The sequence below is a fragment of the Echinops telfairi genome, unplaced genomic scaffold, assembly GCF_000313985.2.
Source record: "Echinops telfairi isolate 266 unplaced genomic scaffold, ASM31398v2 ScPeMD7_18;HRSCAF=68, whole genome shotgun sequence".
Classification (NCBI taxonomy): domain Eukaryota; kingdom Metazoa; phylum Chordata; class Mammalia; order Afrosoricida; family Tenrecidae; genus Echinops; species Echinops telfairi.
In genome coordinates this window covers 9,756,181-9,773,345 of record NW_022103915.1, presented here as the reverse complement: position 1 = coordinate 9,773,345, position 17,165 = coordinate 9,756,181, and positions in this window count along the sequence as shown.

Sequence of the window (17,165 nt, the reverse complement as noted above, 5' to 3'; positions counted from 1 at the left end):
ATTGCTTTTGCTGGGTTTCCTGGTTTTCATTATTTTTTTTTCTTGATAAATCTGTTTCCAATATTTTGTATTTTAATAAATCATTTTATTGGGGGCTCTTACATATATTTTAACAATCCATACATTCATTATATCAAGCGGACAGGTGGGTTTTTATCTTTATGTGATTTCTTTTGGTTTTGTGTTTTATTGTTTCTGTTGGGTTTCCTGGTTTATGAAGCACAGAAGAAGTGGTTGCAGCGAGACAGTGACCGATGTGATGATTTAATTGGGCCCAGGGTGGGAGAGAAATTAGGGAGGAAACAACGAATGGGGGGAGCACTAGAACTGATTGTAATGATGTATGTAAAACTCTTCTTAAAAGCGACTTAACTGAAAACGAAGAAAAGATCAACTTAACTACAGAAGTATATGATACGTGAATTTTATATCAAAAGTATTACAAGAATAAATTATTCACATTTCCCCAAAGGCGCCGGTAGCATTTGGCAGGCCCCTCGACAATGTCTCACATCTTGTGTTTTTCCTTCACTCACTGGGTTTTAAAATAAGTGAGTCTCCTCAGATTCTCCAACAGCGACCCCAGGAATTCCGTTCTCCCCTGCGATCATAAAGAACTCCCAGGAGGGCACGCATTTCAGCTCCGGGCTCCTTTGGACCTGGTCCCAGAGTCTTTTCAAGATGTCCTGTCCCAAGAATCTTCCAGAATTGCCTTGCTCTCTTGGAAGAGGGTTTCCCTGGATCATCCACGTATCCCTGCCTGCCATTTAGAATCAGATGGCTCCAAGAAGCTCTGATTTCCTTCCATGCTGCACAGGGCACTGAGAGACCATCAAGTGGGTGCCGGGGGATCTCATTTATTCTTTAAGAAACCAAACGCATAGCCATTCAGTTGATTCTGACTCCTAGCGACCCACCTAGAGGGCAGGGAAGAACAGCCCCTGTGGGTTTGCGAGACTAACTCTCTACGGGAGTAGAGAGCTCCTCTTTCTCCTTTATCGTTCCTCATTTATCCTCAGCCGCTCTGAGTTCTAGACCTCTTACCTCTAGACTTTTCAGGGGTCCAGAGTTGACATAGCTAGGAAATACAAGTACATTCTCAAGGGTGGATTACAGGTGAAGTGGCCCTGATGCTTCTCCTGGTAACCTTTTCATACTTACATGGCCATCGTCTTTTGGGGGGAAACAATCGAAATCTTGGTTCCCATTGACAATCGGTGGAGATAAGATAGGCGGATAAGTGAATCCGTGACAAAATCAGCCACCGTGTATTGGGACCCGTTCCAACCAACTCCCTACAAGCCCAGGACAGATTTGCCATTGCTATCTTCATGGTAAGCAAGAGGAAGTTGAGACAGAGAGGGAGAAAGCAGTGTTCAAGGTAACACGGTGGGCTAGTGCCAGAGCTGGGGTTTAGATTCAGGCAGGTTTGCATCAGGGTTGGTCCGCTCTGCAAGCCCCCTCTTTACCATCCCATCCCTGCTCAAAATTAAAAAACAAGAAGCCATCGGCCTGGTCCTGACTTAAGGCCATCCCACTCACAATGACCCTGACGTGCGTCCGGGAGGAACTGTGCCTCACAGCCATGTCAAATGGCTGGTTTTCCCAAAGTGGATCAGCCAGCGTTTCTTCCAAAGTGCCGTTGGTTGAATTCACACTGTCCACATTCCTGTTTGACAGGTCAACGCATTAACCGAGCCAGCCAGGGACTCACTCGCCAGTGGTCACTGGGAAGCACCCAGGGCCTCAGGAAGAACAGTGGCCAAGCGAGAATTCATTTCCACGACTGAAGTGGGGAGGCCAGGATGGCTTCTTAGGGGACGTGGCCAAGAGCTGCGTGGTGACACTTTGCTTCTTCAGCAGGTGTTTGAGCCCCCTGTGTGGGCTATGGAATGGGGGTGCCCAGGTGAACTGGGCAGACGGGACCCTCTGTCCTCAACGGGGGCTCTCAGAGAGACACCGGCAAGGAAGGGATGGAACAGGGACAACTGGTCATCTTAATACCAGCCGAGTTTTGTTCTGCAGAAAAGTTCTGGAAAAGTGATCACAGGGATGGATGCTTCTGTCCATCCAAACAGCCAGGAAGCACCAAGCCGAATCCAGCCGTGCAGGGAGCCAGCCAAAGGGCCGGTCAGCAAAGAGCCAGCATGAGCCGGACGCTCCCCAGCAGGGCCAGACGGTAGCCCTGGCTTCAATTCTGAGCACTTGACCTCCAACTTAGGGATGCTTCCTGGGAGGCATCTTCCAAAATAAATCCAAACTCACTGCCATCATGTCGCCATGGACTCACGGTGACCCTACCGGGCAGGGTAGAACTGCCCCTGTGAGTTTCTGAGACCCTCACTTTCCACGGGAGTAGAGAGCCTCGTCTTTGTCCTGAGGAGTGGCTGGTGGTTTCAACCTACCGACCTTGCGGTGAGTAGCCCAATGAATGACCACTACGACATCAGGGCTCCTTTGTCTCAAGACAGCTCATGCTTATTAAAGATGTGCTGATTTCTGTGCTGATCTAGGGAAATCCGCTCCACACAGCATCTGAAACGGAGTCCATTCCCCCAGTCCTCTGGCTGCAGCGCCCCAAGCTTGGCTCTATGTTCAGGGGGGGCGACTTCTGCTTGCCTGTTACAGTGGATGGCACCTCCCTTGTGTCCAGTGTGTGTTTCTGGAGTGAATAAGGGAATGTGTCATGGGTCAGTCGATGAGACAGTGGTCCCGGCTGGTTTTGAAAAGGTAGTTGAATCTGGGAGGGATGGATGCCTTTTGGGGAGGGGCCCTGTGGTCTAGGGATGGGGCCGGGTATGCTACCCAGCCTGTTGCTTTCTCTGAAGATAGATGATTTTTGTTGCTGTCAATTGGCTCTTGACTCATACAGTGGAGCAGGGTGCTGCTATATCCAGGGTACCGTAGAGCACTGATGAAATACATCACTGTCCTCTAGTTCTTTAAAAGTCCCTCCCCGTACTCTTATGGCCTTAGCTTTACCTCACTGATCTTGCTGCCCTGAGTCTGCACATTGGCACAATGAAGATCTACCAATGCACAGATTCCAAGATCTATACACCCCTCGGGAACAGTCACGGGAGTTATGATTCCCTGAGGGCACAGGAAGAGAGGCTGGGCACGGGGGGAAGGGGGCACTGATGGCAAAGATGACTGCATAACCCCACTCCAGGGGAAGGACATCAGCATTTTAGGTGAACGGTTACATTCGATGGTGTAAGTTACAGCAAAACAACAACAATAATGTATATTAAGGGTTCCGGGGAGGGGGCTGGTGGTAGGGGAGGGGAGGGTGGAGATACAGGGAGCTGATATCAAGGAGTTCAAGAAGAAAGAATATGTATTGAAAATGATAATGGCAGCAATTGTACAACTATGCTTGATCTAATGGAACTATGGGTTGTAATAATATCTATAAGAGCTCCTAATAAAATAGTGGGTTTTTTTTAAAGTCCAGTCTCGGAAACTCACAGGGGTAGTTGTCCTCTGTGCTGTGGGGTTGCTGAGAGGTAGCATGTCCTCAATGACAGTGAATTTGTTAGATGGTTAGTTACCACCAGTGGTTCTCAACCTTCCTCATGCCGCGACCCAGTTCCTCATGTGGTGATGACCCCCAAGCATAAAATTATTTTCATTGCTATTTCATCACTGATTTTGCTGCTGTGATGAATCGTCATGCAAATATCTGACCTGCAGGATCTATTTTCATTGTTACAAATTGAACATCATTAAAGCCTAGTGATGAATCACAAAAACAAGAAGTCATGACATATTGTGAAGTATTTATTTCTCATGACAAGTCAATGAAAGTTTGTCTTGAAGCATGGTGTAGCATGGGTAACAGTCTTCACGCCGGGTCCTCGTAGGTGGGTGTATCTGCCTGTGGGCAGACCCACCTGGAGATGGATGGAGGAGCCGTGTCTCAGTTCCTAAGACCATCGGAAATATGTTTTCTGATAATCTTAGGCGACCCCTGTGAAAAGATCGTTGGACCCCCAAAGGGGTCAGGACCCACAGGTTGAGAACCTCTGGTTAACAGTGTCAGCTGCCCTGGACTTCCCAATTATCATGTTCCTATAGAGGAGTGGGTTATGTGTGTTCACCGCAGGGTCAGTCAGTACCAGCTGCTCCGAGGGAGAGAGCCGGGGCTTTCTGCTCTTGTAAGAGCTACGGGCTCGGAATCCGAAGGGCGGCTCTCCATCTCTGGATGGTTTCTGTGCGTCCCTCAACCTGATGGCTATGAGAGTGAGAGAGGGGCGCCGCGAGAATGGGGGTGGACGGGTTGCCTCTATCATTCTCTGCGGTGCTCCAAGTGTCTGGAACAGCTCCTGGAACGTAGTGGGTGCTCAGGACGTGAGTGAGTCCATGGGGACTTCACGGTGGGTGGCATAGGGACCATATTCAGCAAACACAGAGATTTCGTATACACTCAACCGAGGTCCCAAGGAAGGTACTCTGGAAGATGCTCCAGAGGCGTCCCAAGCCGGTGGACCCCAGAAAGACTTGCAGGAACCACTGAGCCCTGCTTCTGCCACTTGACAGATGGGGAGTCTGAGGCTTGGAGCGCCGAAGAGACTGGCATAAGTCCTGAACTCTTCACGGTGGGATCACAGCTTAAGCTTGGGTCTTCTGATATCTCCACCCTCGCCCCCATCTCAAACCCTACCTGTGTGCCCTGAGGTTCTAGCTGTTCCGAGGCCCAACAGGAAGCCTCTGTGGGGGGAAAACTGCCAGGGCAATAGCATCCCTTGGCTGGACACAGGGCATACCTGCCAACCCTGTGTGCCCATCTCTGACACTATTAATTATAAAGAGGATTCTGGGAGACGCGGGAGAAGGTAGTAGCCAAATGTGGAGGTGAGCACTCCCCTCCCAAAAGATTATATGAACCACAAGGCCATTTTAATTCTCTCTAGTAGGCATAAGGTAAGGAAATTAAAGAAAGAAGAGGTAAGTTCTTTTATTATAATACATATATGAGTAACAAAATCCTTGGCTTCGCTCTAATTCTCACGTGAGCAGGTCAGTGATATTATTACATCCGTCCTGCGGTTCATCCAAGCACCATTCACCCTTCCTTCCGGAGGCTCCATCACCCTTAACAGAGGATCAGGATGTCCTAAGCACCGTGTCTTCCTTAGGAGAAATTAAGCTTTGATCAGATATTGACTTAATATAACCACAATTTTAGCATTTCAACATAGATTCAACATAAAACTCAGAAATGGGATCCTTTCCATTCTCCTTTTTTTAAAAAAAAATTAATTCTAAATCTTCAAAATCGAATTTTACGTTCATCAAAACAAAACAAAACAAACTCTTGCCATCGGGTCAATTCTGAGTCTCAGAGAGTCTCTGGGACAGGCTAGAACAGCCCCTGTGCGTTTCTGAGACTGGAACTCGACACGAGTGGAAAGCCTCCCTTTCTCCTGAGGAGCGGCTGAGTGGTTTCAAACTGCCGTCCTCACGGTTGGCAGTCTAAAGCATAACCACTATACCACCAGAGCGCCTTTTACCTTCACAGGAGACTTTCCTTTGGGCCAGCCATGTTCAAGTCCTCCACAGCCCCAGGTAGCTGGGTTGTCAGTTGCCCGTGGGTTGGAGCTGGCGCACGGAGACCTTGTGTGAGGAGACCAGAGCCGCGCCCAGTGCTGTCTATCATCACGGCTCGAGGCCCTCACTGGGACTGTGGGGTCTGTCTGCATCACTGAGGGTCCTCCTACTTTCCGCTGGTCCCTTATTTCTGCCCATCGTGACGTCTGTTTCTCACAACAGCCAGGCCTTGCAGAATAAGCAAGTAGCTTACCTGTGACTACCACATGGGGCAGGCCCAGCTTAGACGGGGAGACCAGACGGGGTGGCGGTGGGAGGAGGCAGCAGACAGGCCTTCTGGTCCCACCCCCACCACTTAAAGGATCTGCGATTGAGGGCTGATCTGGAATCTTGCTAAGTTTCTAAGTCAGTGGTTCTCAACCTGGGGGTTGAACAACCCTTTCGCGTGGGTCGCCTACGACCATCAGAAAACACAGAACTGTTTCACAATAAATAGTTACATACTGTTTTGTGATTCATCACTATGCTTTATGTTTAATTACTCAATTTGTAACATATGTATCCTGCATATCAGATATTTACATGACAATTCATAACAGTAGCAAAATGACATTGATGAAGTAGCAATGAAAATAATTTTGTGGTTGAGGGTCACCACAACCTGAGGAACCGTATTAAAGGGTTGGGGCATTAGGAAGGTTGAGAACCATTGCTCTAAGCCTTAACAGTTCGTAAAGGGGAAGATGGAACATCTTCAGGCTCTTATCTTTTAGGGGCGGTTTGAAGATTAAAGGGAATAATCTATGCAAAGTACCCTCTGGAGTATTGATCATCCATTCAATCCATTCAACAAGGAGGGGTTGCTTTGTCCCAGGTGGGTGGAGTACTGAGCAGGCAGGAAGCACTCCTTGTTTAAACTTTAGAATCTGAAGTCAGCCTTCTATTCATGCAGAACATACTCCTGAGTGAGTACAGATAAGTCAACCTCCTGCTCCTGGCAAGGGTATCCTAACGATGCTGGGAAGAGGCTCTGTGGCCACACCTGGGAATGGGCTCAGAGCGCCTTTTCTGGAGTCCTGGGATCCGGGTAAGGCCTTCGTTGTTCAGTCCTCCTTCATTCCACCAACATTCCCGGAGCGAGGCAATACGGGCTGGAAGAGGTCACAAGATAAGGGGTACAGGAGCTTGACAGTGAGCCAGGCAAGGAGATCAGAGACGTAGGCAGTGGGATGGGGTGACGGACCACACCCAGAGGGGAGCTGGAAATGGAGCAGATGAGACCCATCGTTTGGTCAGAGAAGGACACCGTGCAGTGTGGGGACTGTCATTTGGACCCAGGGACTAGAGTTGAAAGAAGTAGCTCCTTTCTCACAAGGGGACATTGAGAGGAATCTTCTAGAAGTAGGTCATTTCTCAAAGGCCTGGAGAGTCAGCAGGTGAGGTTGGGGAAAGGAGAGGTGTGGTTGGTGGTGAAGGTCAGTGGATAACGGAAAGGTCTGGTAAAAATACTGAGGGCATTTGGACTTTCAGATCTAAGGGTAGTGGTGGTGCTGGGTGCTGCAGAGTTGTCTGGAGCTCTGGTTGCATAGTGGCTATATGTTAGGCTGCTAACTCCAAGGTCCACAGTTTGAAACCGGCAGCCGCTCCCTGGGAGAAAGATGGAGATTTTTACTCCCATAAAGTGTCACAGCCCCAGAAACCCACAGGGGCAGTTCTATCCAATCGGGTGGCTAAATTGGAATGGAATCATAATGAGTTTGCTTGTTCTTGTTGGCGTTGGCTATTATTCATCAAACATACTGTTATCGAGTTGATTCTAACACAATGACCCTACAGAACTGCCTGTGGGGTTTCCAGGAGTGGAACTCTTTTACGGAAGCCGAAAGTCTCCTTTTTCTCTTGCAGAGAGGCTGGTGGTTTCGAACTGCCGACCTTGCAATTAGTAGTCCAAGGCATAACTCACTAGGCTACCAGGGCTCCAGACTATACCACTTATTCTTGTTTCGTTGTTGGGTGGTGTGGAGTCAGTTCTGAGTCAGAGCTACCCTGTGGATAACAAAACGAAACACTTCCCTGTCCTGCGTCATCCTGACAATTATTCTTATGTTGGAGCCACTGTGTCAGTCCATCCCCTTGAGAGCCTTCCTCTTCTCAGCTCAGCTCAGCTTCTGTTTTGTACCAAGCACAATGTCCTTCGCCAGGGACTGGTCTCTCCTGACAACGCGTCTTGTCACCCTTGGCGCCCTGAGCTTACTTCTTCCAAGGCAGATTGGTTTGTTCTTTTGGCAGTCCATGGTACTTTCAGTAGTCTTTTCATTTAATTGTATTATTATTTTAAAAAATCATTTTACTGGGGGCTCTTCCAGCTCTAATAACAATCCAGATATTAATTGTGTCAAGCATATTTTTACACTTTCAATATTTTTTGACCAGCACCCAAACTCAAATGCATTGATTCTCCGTTGGTCTTCCTTATTTGATGTCCGACTTTCACAGGCATAGGGTCTGATCAGTGACCTCATCTACAACCGATCAGCAACCTCATCTACAACGGAAGGCAACTGTCCGCTCCTACACTGCTCTCCCAACCCTTGCTGTGTGCAAGCCCATGGTGGCAACCACTGTCTCCACCCATCTTCTTACAAAGGCGCCGAGCCATGCTTGTGAGGAGCCCTGGTAGCATAGTAGGTCAAGTGCTGGGCTGCTAATCACAAGGCCAGCAGTTTGAATACCACCAGCCACTCCTAGAGAGAAGGATGGAGCTTTCTACTCCCACAGAAATTTGCAATCCCAGAAATCCACCAAGTTAGTTCTACTCTGTCCTACAGGGACCTTATGGGTCCAAATCCACTCCAGGGTAGTGAGTTTGGGTTTGGTTTTTGGAAAGGGTTGTGCACTTTGGGAGCGGGAAGCAGGCCCTGGGCAGAGGTGGACCACTCTCAAGGAAAGATAGCAGTGGATGATCCCAGAGGAAGAGCCAGAGAGCCCAGAACTTTTCCTGAGTGCACCCAGTTCATCCCCTCCACCCCACCCCCACCCCCACCCACTACTTGGAACCAGATTCCCGGAATCTCGCCCAGTGTTCAAGCGAGGAACTGGGTGTGGCCCTCACACTAGGAGATTGCTCAGGGCTGAAGGAGTTGATAATGGGATTAGGGAGGAGGGCTGGATTGGGTGAGTGTTGATGAAGAGGATTAACAAATTTCCTCTGACAAATCCAGATCATTCTATTGTCTAAGGTCTTTGCCCTTGGCCCCCCTCCACCCCCAGGGAAGCTCTATTCACCCCCAATATTTGCGCAGCTGCCCCCTTCTCCACCGGCCAGTCTCCTTCCAGCATGTCCATGGGCCTTCTCCTCCTCCTTTGGGTCACTCCAGCTGTGATCTTGTCGTATCCTGTTTGCCGATAGCCCATCCTGCTATCTGAAATTGTGCCACTTATTAGATGATCGGGTGTTAATTGTGTCTCCCCACCACCTCAAGGCTTTGTCTTGTCCATTGCTTTCTCTCCCTCCATCATGGGGAATTATACTCTCCTTCTAGTACAGTGGTTCTCAACCTGTGGGTCGAGACTCCTTTGGGGGTTGAATGACCCTTTCACAGGGGTCGCATAAGATCATCGGAAAACACATTTCGGATGGTCTTAGGAACCAAGACACAGCTCCTCTATCTGTCTCTAGACCGGTTCACCCACATGCAGATATGCCCACATACAGAGTACCCGGCCCAAAGACTGTTACCCATGCTGCTTCAAGACAAAATTTCAATGTTTTGTCATTAGAAATAAATACTTCACAATATAGAATGACATATCATTTTTGTGATGAATCACTGTGCTTTAATGATGTTCAATTTGTAACAATGAAAATACATCCTGCTTATCAGATATTTACATGATGATTCATAACAGTAGCAAAATCTGTAATGAAGTAGCAACAAAAATGATTTTATGGTGGGGGGGGGGAGGTCACCACAACGTGAGGAACTGTATGAAAGGGTCGTGACATTAGGAAGGTGGAGAACCACTCTAGTAAATGTTTCAAGAGCCCTGGGGCTGTAGGAGCTACGAGTGGGGCTGCTAACCGCAAAGCCAGCAGTTTGAAACCACCAGCTGCTCCTAGGGAGACAGAGGAGGCTTTCCATTCCTGTCCAGTTTCAAAGTCTCAGAAACCCACAGGGGGCATCTTACCGTGTCCTACAGGGCCGCTGAGAGTTGGAATCAGCTCTGTGGCCATGGGTATTTGGAGAAGGGGTTTTGAAGACATCAGTTGTGCTGGTGAAGAGAGGGAGTCATGAAGGATGGAATGAATGAATGAGTAGAAAAAATGTGGCAACTGTGTCAGCGTGATGGAGACTACGGCTGGTTGAGAAGCTGCCTATCATCTCAACCCCAAAAGCGCCTTTCTCGGTGTGGTCCTTCAGTTTGGAATGATTACAGAGCTGGTCTTGAACTCGCTCACTGATGTCACATGGAGGGGAGAGCAAAGGAGAGCGATTGCTAAAGCAGAGGTTGTCCCTGGTCTATGGGAACGAGTTCCATTCAACACCCATGCTTTCTTGGGGCTATCTCTTGTTTCAGTGCTTTTGAGATTAGTTGCCAATAGTCAATAAACAAACAGCAACTAGAAATCCCAGACAAGTTTCGATGCCTATTTTCACTTCACTAAAAGATCTGATAACACCAACTCTCAATCTTAACAAGGAATTGGCTGGTGTTGAATGGTTGGTTCCCATTTAATCTGATGTTTGCCATCAAGTCCCACTTCCTCATGCTTATCACAGGCCTGGTCCCATCAGTCTTTGAGGCTGCTTCCCTTCAAGGGTCCTAGTGGCCTAGTGGGCTATGCATTGAGATACTGTGGTTTGAACCCACCAGTCTTAGAGCGGGAGAAAGATGAGGCTGTCTGCTCCTGTAATGATGTCAAGTCTCAGAAACCCACAGGGGCCAGGCTACTCACGCCTATAGACTCGCTAATGTTCTAGAACACTACGTGGTTTAAAATCAGGAAAGGTGGGCATCGGGGTTGTATCTGCTCACCGTACTTGTTCAATCTGTATGCTGAGCCCATCGCCAGAGCAGCCGCCTTATATGAAGAGGAATCGGGATTGTAGGAAGGCTTATTAAAAGCCGGCGATATGACACAACCTTGCTCGCTGAGAATGAAGACCCGAAGCACTTTCCGATGAAGATCAAGGATCGCAGCCTTTGTGTGGCTTACAGCTCCGTCTCAAGAAGACCATACCCCTCATGACTGGACCACTAGGTCACATCATGATAGACGAAAGAACGGTTGAAGCTGTCAAGGATTTCGTCTCCCTTGGATCCACAGTCCATGCTCTGGAAGCGGTTGTCAGGAGATCAAAAGATGCATTGCACTAGGTCAACCTGCTGCACAGACCTCTTTAGCGCATTGAAAAGCTTAGGAGGTTACTTTGGGGACTCAGGTGCACCTGACCCCAGCCATGGTGTTCTCCATTGCCTCCTATGCATGTGAAAGTTGGATGCGGACTGAGGAAGATGCAGTTCGATTGGGCTGGAGAAGAATATTGACAGTACCATGGACTGCTAGAAGAACAAACGAATCTGCCTTAGAAGCCACAAGGCCAAGAGTGTTCCTTAGAGGCCAGGACGGCAAGACTTCGTCTTACAGATTTGTGGTCAGGAGAGCCCAGTCCCTGGAGAAGGAGCTCATGCTTGGCAAACTGGGGGTGGGGGTGGGGACACAAAAGAAGGAGGCCTCAATGAGATGGCTGCAACAACGGGCTCAGGGGGCACAGGGACACTGGTAAGGATGGGCCAGGAAGGACCGTGCGGTGTTCGTTCTGTTTTGTTCAGGGCCACTCCGAGTCAGAAGTGACTCACTGGCATCCAAGCATAAAACGTTCCAAATACTCCACTCAAAGCAGTGGTTCCCAACTCTTGGAAGAAGGCCCCTTTGTAAAATACCTTCCCCTCTTTTAATGGTACCATGAACACATGCTCCCAGCAGGAGCTCAGCCATCCCCGACAAGCAAAAAGAAGAAACGTCATCCACATGAACCCAGCATCTAGAGATGAGCCTGGATTTATGGTTAGAGGATGTCATACCTTAGTAGTTCATGACGGGAGATGGTAGACGTTGACTAACCCACAGCCATGCGATTGCAGAAGCACTGGTGGAGGAATAGGGAGAGACTTCCTCCAGCACACGGGCACACTTGCATCCGTGTATGTGGCCGCATCTTAGTGGGTCACCTGTGGGCACTGCCTTGTTTTTGTGGTCCATTGTTTCTCTTCTAAGGAAATGATAGAGATGACCAAGTCTGCTGCCACTTCTGTTGATGGTTCTCTCAAATCCTTTATCACATTAGGCCCTAGATGTAGGAGGAAAACCACACGTCTTAATGTATGCATGGCCTGACTGGGAATGAGGGGACTCTTAAAGGTCACCATAAATAAAGTAGGTAGGTAAGTGGATGGGTGGATGGGTGGATGGATGCCAGAGAGCTGGAAGGAAAGTAAGATATACAAAACAAACACAAACTCACTGCCACTGAGTCAATGCTGACTCATCGCGACCTCCGCCTCTGGGTTTCTGAGACTCTGTTCATGGGAGTAGAAAGGCCCGTCTGTCTCCTGAGGAGCTGCTGGTGGTTTCAAACTGCCGACCATGGGGATCGCAGCCCAACACGTAACCACTGTACCACCAGCGTCGCAAAAAGTGAGATATAATAAATAGCAGAACCCCCAAGACTCCGGCTCTCAGATTCTGTTCACAGCAGCAAGCGGTCCCATGCCTGGAGCCACAGCAGAGAGGCCCACGAAGCGAGCAGGCCCACATGTGAGGAGGGAGCCCCGCAGCACAGTCAAGCTGCAAGGTGGAAAGGAGGATTTGCCCAGAGCCCATTCAGAAGGTTGGGAGAGGGGTGCACGGACATGGGGAATCCTGGGAATATGTGAGAGAATGGGATTGTGCAGAGGGGGAACAGCTGACGTTACAAAACCAAAGGTGTATCCATCATGGACTTGGAAACGAACTTGCTCTGGAAACTTTCCCCCCAAACTAGAAGAAATTGTTCTTAAAAAACCCAACTCTTCGAGGAGCGTTCTCCTCTGACAGGGCCACCGTGAGTCAAAATCCAAAATCGACCCTGACATTGCGTTGTTGTTTCTTTGCTTGTGCTTTTAAGGCATGCCAGGCTTAGTGGTGGGCCCCGTAAAAATACAGATCGTAAAATGTCCACTCCTCAACTCTAAGGAGCCCTGGTGGCCTAGTGAGTTAAGCGTTGGGCTGTTCGTTGCAAGAGTAGTGGTTTGAAACCACCAGCCGCTCCTCTGCCGGAAGATAAGGCTTTCAGTCTCAAAGAGCGAGAGTTTAGGAAACTCACAGGGGCAGTTCCACTCTGTCCTAAAGGGCTGCTAGGAGTCAGAACTGACTTGCTGGCAATGAGGGTTGGGTTTTTTTTTGGTGGGAGGGGATGGTTGTTTGCTTTTAATCTCAAGTATATTTAAACAAATACAATAGGCACAAATCAAGTATGAAAGAGTAGTAATAAGTTTGTAACAAAGCAATATTAGAAATGTATACACAGTACAGTGACGGTGCTGTTGTTATTGTGAGGGGCCATCGAGTTGGCCCTGACCCACAGAGACCCCGTGTAGAACAGAAGGAAGCCCCGTGCAGTCTGGCATCATCCCCACAAAGGTTCCCGTGTCTGAGCCCCTCGATGGAGCCACTGGGTCAACCCATCTCCTCAAGGGCCTTTCTCTTTTTCATCACCCCTCCACTTCCCCAAACAGGATGTCCTTCTCCAGGGACTGGTCTTTCCTGACAATATGTCTAAAGTATTTGAGACGGAGTCTCACCATGCAGCCTCTAAAGAGCACTCTGTCCTTACTTCTTCCAAGACAGATGTTTGTCCTTTTAGCGGTCCATGGTACTTTCCACATGCTTCTCCAGTGCCACCGTTCAAGTGCACGGTTTTTTCCTTTGGTCTTTCTTAGTCAGTGTCCAATTTCCACAAGCGCAGGAGGCAGCAGAGAAGACCAGGGCTGGGAGCAGGTGCACCTTAGTCCTCAAAGCAACATTCTTGTTTTCAACCCTCTAAAGAGGTCTGTGCAGTAGATTTGCCTACTACAATATCTTGACCGATGCTCCCGTGAGCATTGATTGTGGATCCAAGCAAGACAAAATCCTCGACAGAGGCTGTAAAGAGACAGACGTCACGGTGGGATGCTTGAGGCAAGCTGTGACAAGAATTGTAGACACATACTATTGCCATCGCCAGGTCACGAGGTAAGACATCTTTACTTGCGGGTTCAACTTCAAAATAAACCATAAAGGAACGCTAAGAAAATAAAGAACGAAAGCTCAAGTTCACTGCCGTGGTGAGTCGATGCTGACTCACGACAAGGTGTGGAACGGCTCTTGTAGGTTTCTGAGATTCCCGCTCTTCATGGAGCAGAAAGCCCGGTCTTCCTTCTGTGAGCTGCTGGTGTTTTTGATGTACAGTGAACCCTCGCCACTTCGCGCTTCGACTTCCGCGGCTTCACTCTATCGCGGTTTTGGCGTAACAGCGCATGCTCTGTCATTACTGCCACTGATTGGCTCATACCGTACACGCTTCTGTCTGCATCGCTACATATCGGAGCTACGTATCAGATGCATTTTTGCTTTTGTACAGTGTACTGTAATTGTTTGCGATTTTTAAGAAATTTTATCTAAGCCCTATGATGGCTCCTAAATGAGCTGCTTCTTCTAAGCCTTCTGACAATAAAAATAAGCGCCCCTACACCGGCTCCTTCAGAGGAAAAAGACGGCGACCCACCTGTAGAGTACATCCCTTAAGTCATTTCATAGGCTATTGATTACAGTATTTGTAAGAACTATGTATAATAATACTGTATGTGAAATATGTAATACTGTAAACTAGATGCCATAAATAATATAATAAATAATAAATGATAATTGTAACGTCCAAAATGTTTTACTGTATTTTCCCTTTTTCGTTAATAAATTGGGTAATACGAGTGTAATGGTGACTAAAGGGTGTTTTTTCATGTCCTCTATGCTCTAACTACGAAAATATTTGATTTACAAATAAGGAATCCTACTTCGCGGAATTTCATTTATCACGGTAGGGTCTAGAACCGATTAACCGCGATAAACGAGGGTTCACTGTACAATTAAGCGTGGGAACAAGTGCAAACTAAGATAACGTGAGCAAAAGCTAAGCACTGAAACCATCCCAGTAAGTGTCAGTGGGTTAAAGCTACTAGTTGAAAGGCAGGTTTGTCAGATTAGGTTTTTAACAAAATTCAATCACATCCTCCCTTATCAATTAGATGATTATCTGTCTTGATGACTTCCAAAATCAGGCAGTGATTTCCTTAACGAGAATGAAACAGAGCACAGTCTTTGAAGACATGATTAAAAATGCAACCGCTGTAGATGGTGAAGATCGTTGCTCATCAAAACAGACGTCTGTAACAAACAAACAAACAGGGATAAGCTCAAGGAGCAAAGGATTATAAGCTGTTACGATGACAGCGCTCAGAATCCCCAAAGGAAAGACAACTTCATAGGTTAAAGAACAACCCAATAAGCCCCCAATACAATGATTTAAAAACCCCAAACAATTCAATGTCAGAAGGTGGTCATTTTATTCCCCTCACAGGTAAGCGGCATCCTTACGGTTTTGGGTGCCTTCTGAGTCTCATGAAAGGCAGAAACAAGTACGATTCCCGGTGGAGTCTGCATACTGGAAGAAGGGCTAGGCATTGCCTTAAGGCTTAAGCAATGTTTTGAAGGAGAAGCCGCAAATTCAAATGCTCCAGGGGCCCACAGGCCCCAGGACCGAGGAGGAGGGGGTGGGGAGAGAGTGGGAGCCATGCATATGTTTAGCAAACACTTTTTTTATAAGCAGGAAAATGAAAATGCTAGTTTGAGATTGCATTAGAGGATAAAGAGGTTCAGTGAACAAAGTTTTTGAAAACCAAGGGTGGCTCCTATCCTTGGTGAGTGGGGGCCCTTTCTCTTTGCCCCTTCCTTACCCATGGTCTTATCTTGCTTTCCAATCTTGGTCCTAGAAGCTTCCAGGGACAAATAGAAGTCTGTTGAGTCTTTGGAGCCAGGAGAGGAAGTGACTGGTGGGCGGAGAGGCCACAGGGAGCCAGGAGAACAGGCAGACCCTGGGCATGGGACAGGTGCCACCTGGGGCCTTGACCACACCTTCCCCTGATCCGCATCCCCTGTGCAGACCCCAGAGCCTGGCATTCAGGAGGAGTGCACGCAAGCACAGGGGTCCTTCCTCCTTGGAAGACCTCAACCCCTCCCTGCCGAGATGTGCCACCCTTCCTCTGCCCCTTCCCCCCATACCTTACTTGTGTCCGCTCATCCTGCCTCTGCTTTTTACAAGCCCCTGCCCAGCGTTTTCTGCCGATTAGGACGAAGGAGCCCAGGGGGCTCCTTGTTGAGACTTACCGGGGGACCTGGTTGCCATGTAAACTCGGAGTCAGTATACCTGCCAGTGCTCTGCGGGAGCTGAACCAGAATGCCCTGCTGGAAGCCTGGTTCCGCCTTATAAAGCATTCAGCGGGGCAGGTGGCACACAGCAGTGGTTACCTAAGGCCCCGGAGGCCATCCTGATGCTAGACAAGACCTCGGTCCAGGGCCACGCTGCTGCGTCGTGAGAGTCCCACGAGCAGACTTGTCTGGGTTACGTCAGAACTTCTGCCACTCGTAGGTCTTTTACACACACACACACACACACACACACACACACACACACACACACCACACTGGGTTACGTCAGAACTTCTGCCACTCGTAGGTCTTTTCCAGACACACACACACACACACACACACACAGCCAAGAATCTTACTATCTGGCTCATGATACTGTTTCCGTTGGGTTTCCCAGTTTATGAAGCACAGAAGGAGTGGATGCACAGAAACAATAGCTGATTCAGTGGCTTATCAGGGATGAGGGGGAGGGAATTGGGGAGCAAACAATGAGTGTGGGATGGGGGAGGGTGCACTAGACCCGATTGTGATGATGCTTACGCAACTGTTTGTAAAAGACGACGTAACTACGGAAGGGTAGGTTATGTACATTTTATACCAATAAGACTAGAAAAAAAGTTGAAATTCTAAGAAGAAATGAAACATACAAATAAGTAAAAGGATGGGAATGATGAAAAAACAAAGGGAATCCAGTGGGTCTACTCAGTGCTGTTGGGACTGTGACCCCCCACCAGGGTGGACGCTCCACGGTGCGGGTCTGACACCGGGCATCTGCCCTCCTTGTTCTCCTGCCTGGGCGCTCGGACGGCAGCCGTGCAGCCCGCTCTCCAGAGCAAAGTTTCCTTCCAACTGCGCTCACGGCTCCTGCTGCTCAAAGGAGGACCGTCAGTCCATCCCACCTGCCCTTCAGCTCCAGCACTCCAGTGCCCACCTGCCCAGCCCCCCATCTCCTCAGGGCTCACCCTCAGGGACCTTTTATTTTTATTTATTTATTTTAATCGTTTTATTAGGGGCTCATTCAACTCTTATCACAATCCATATATACATCAATTGTGTAAAGCACATTTGTACATTCATTGCCCTCAGCATTCTCAAAACATTTCCTCTT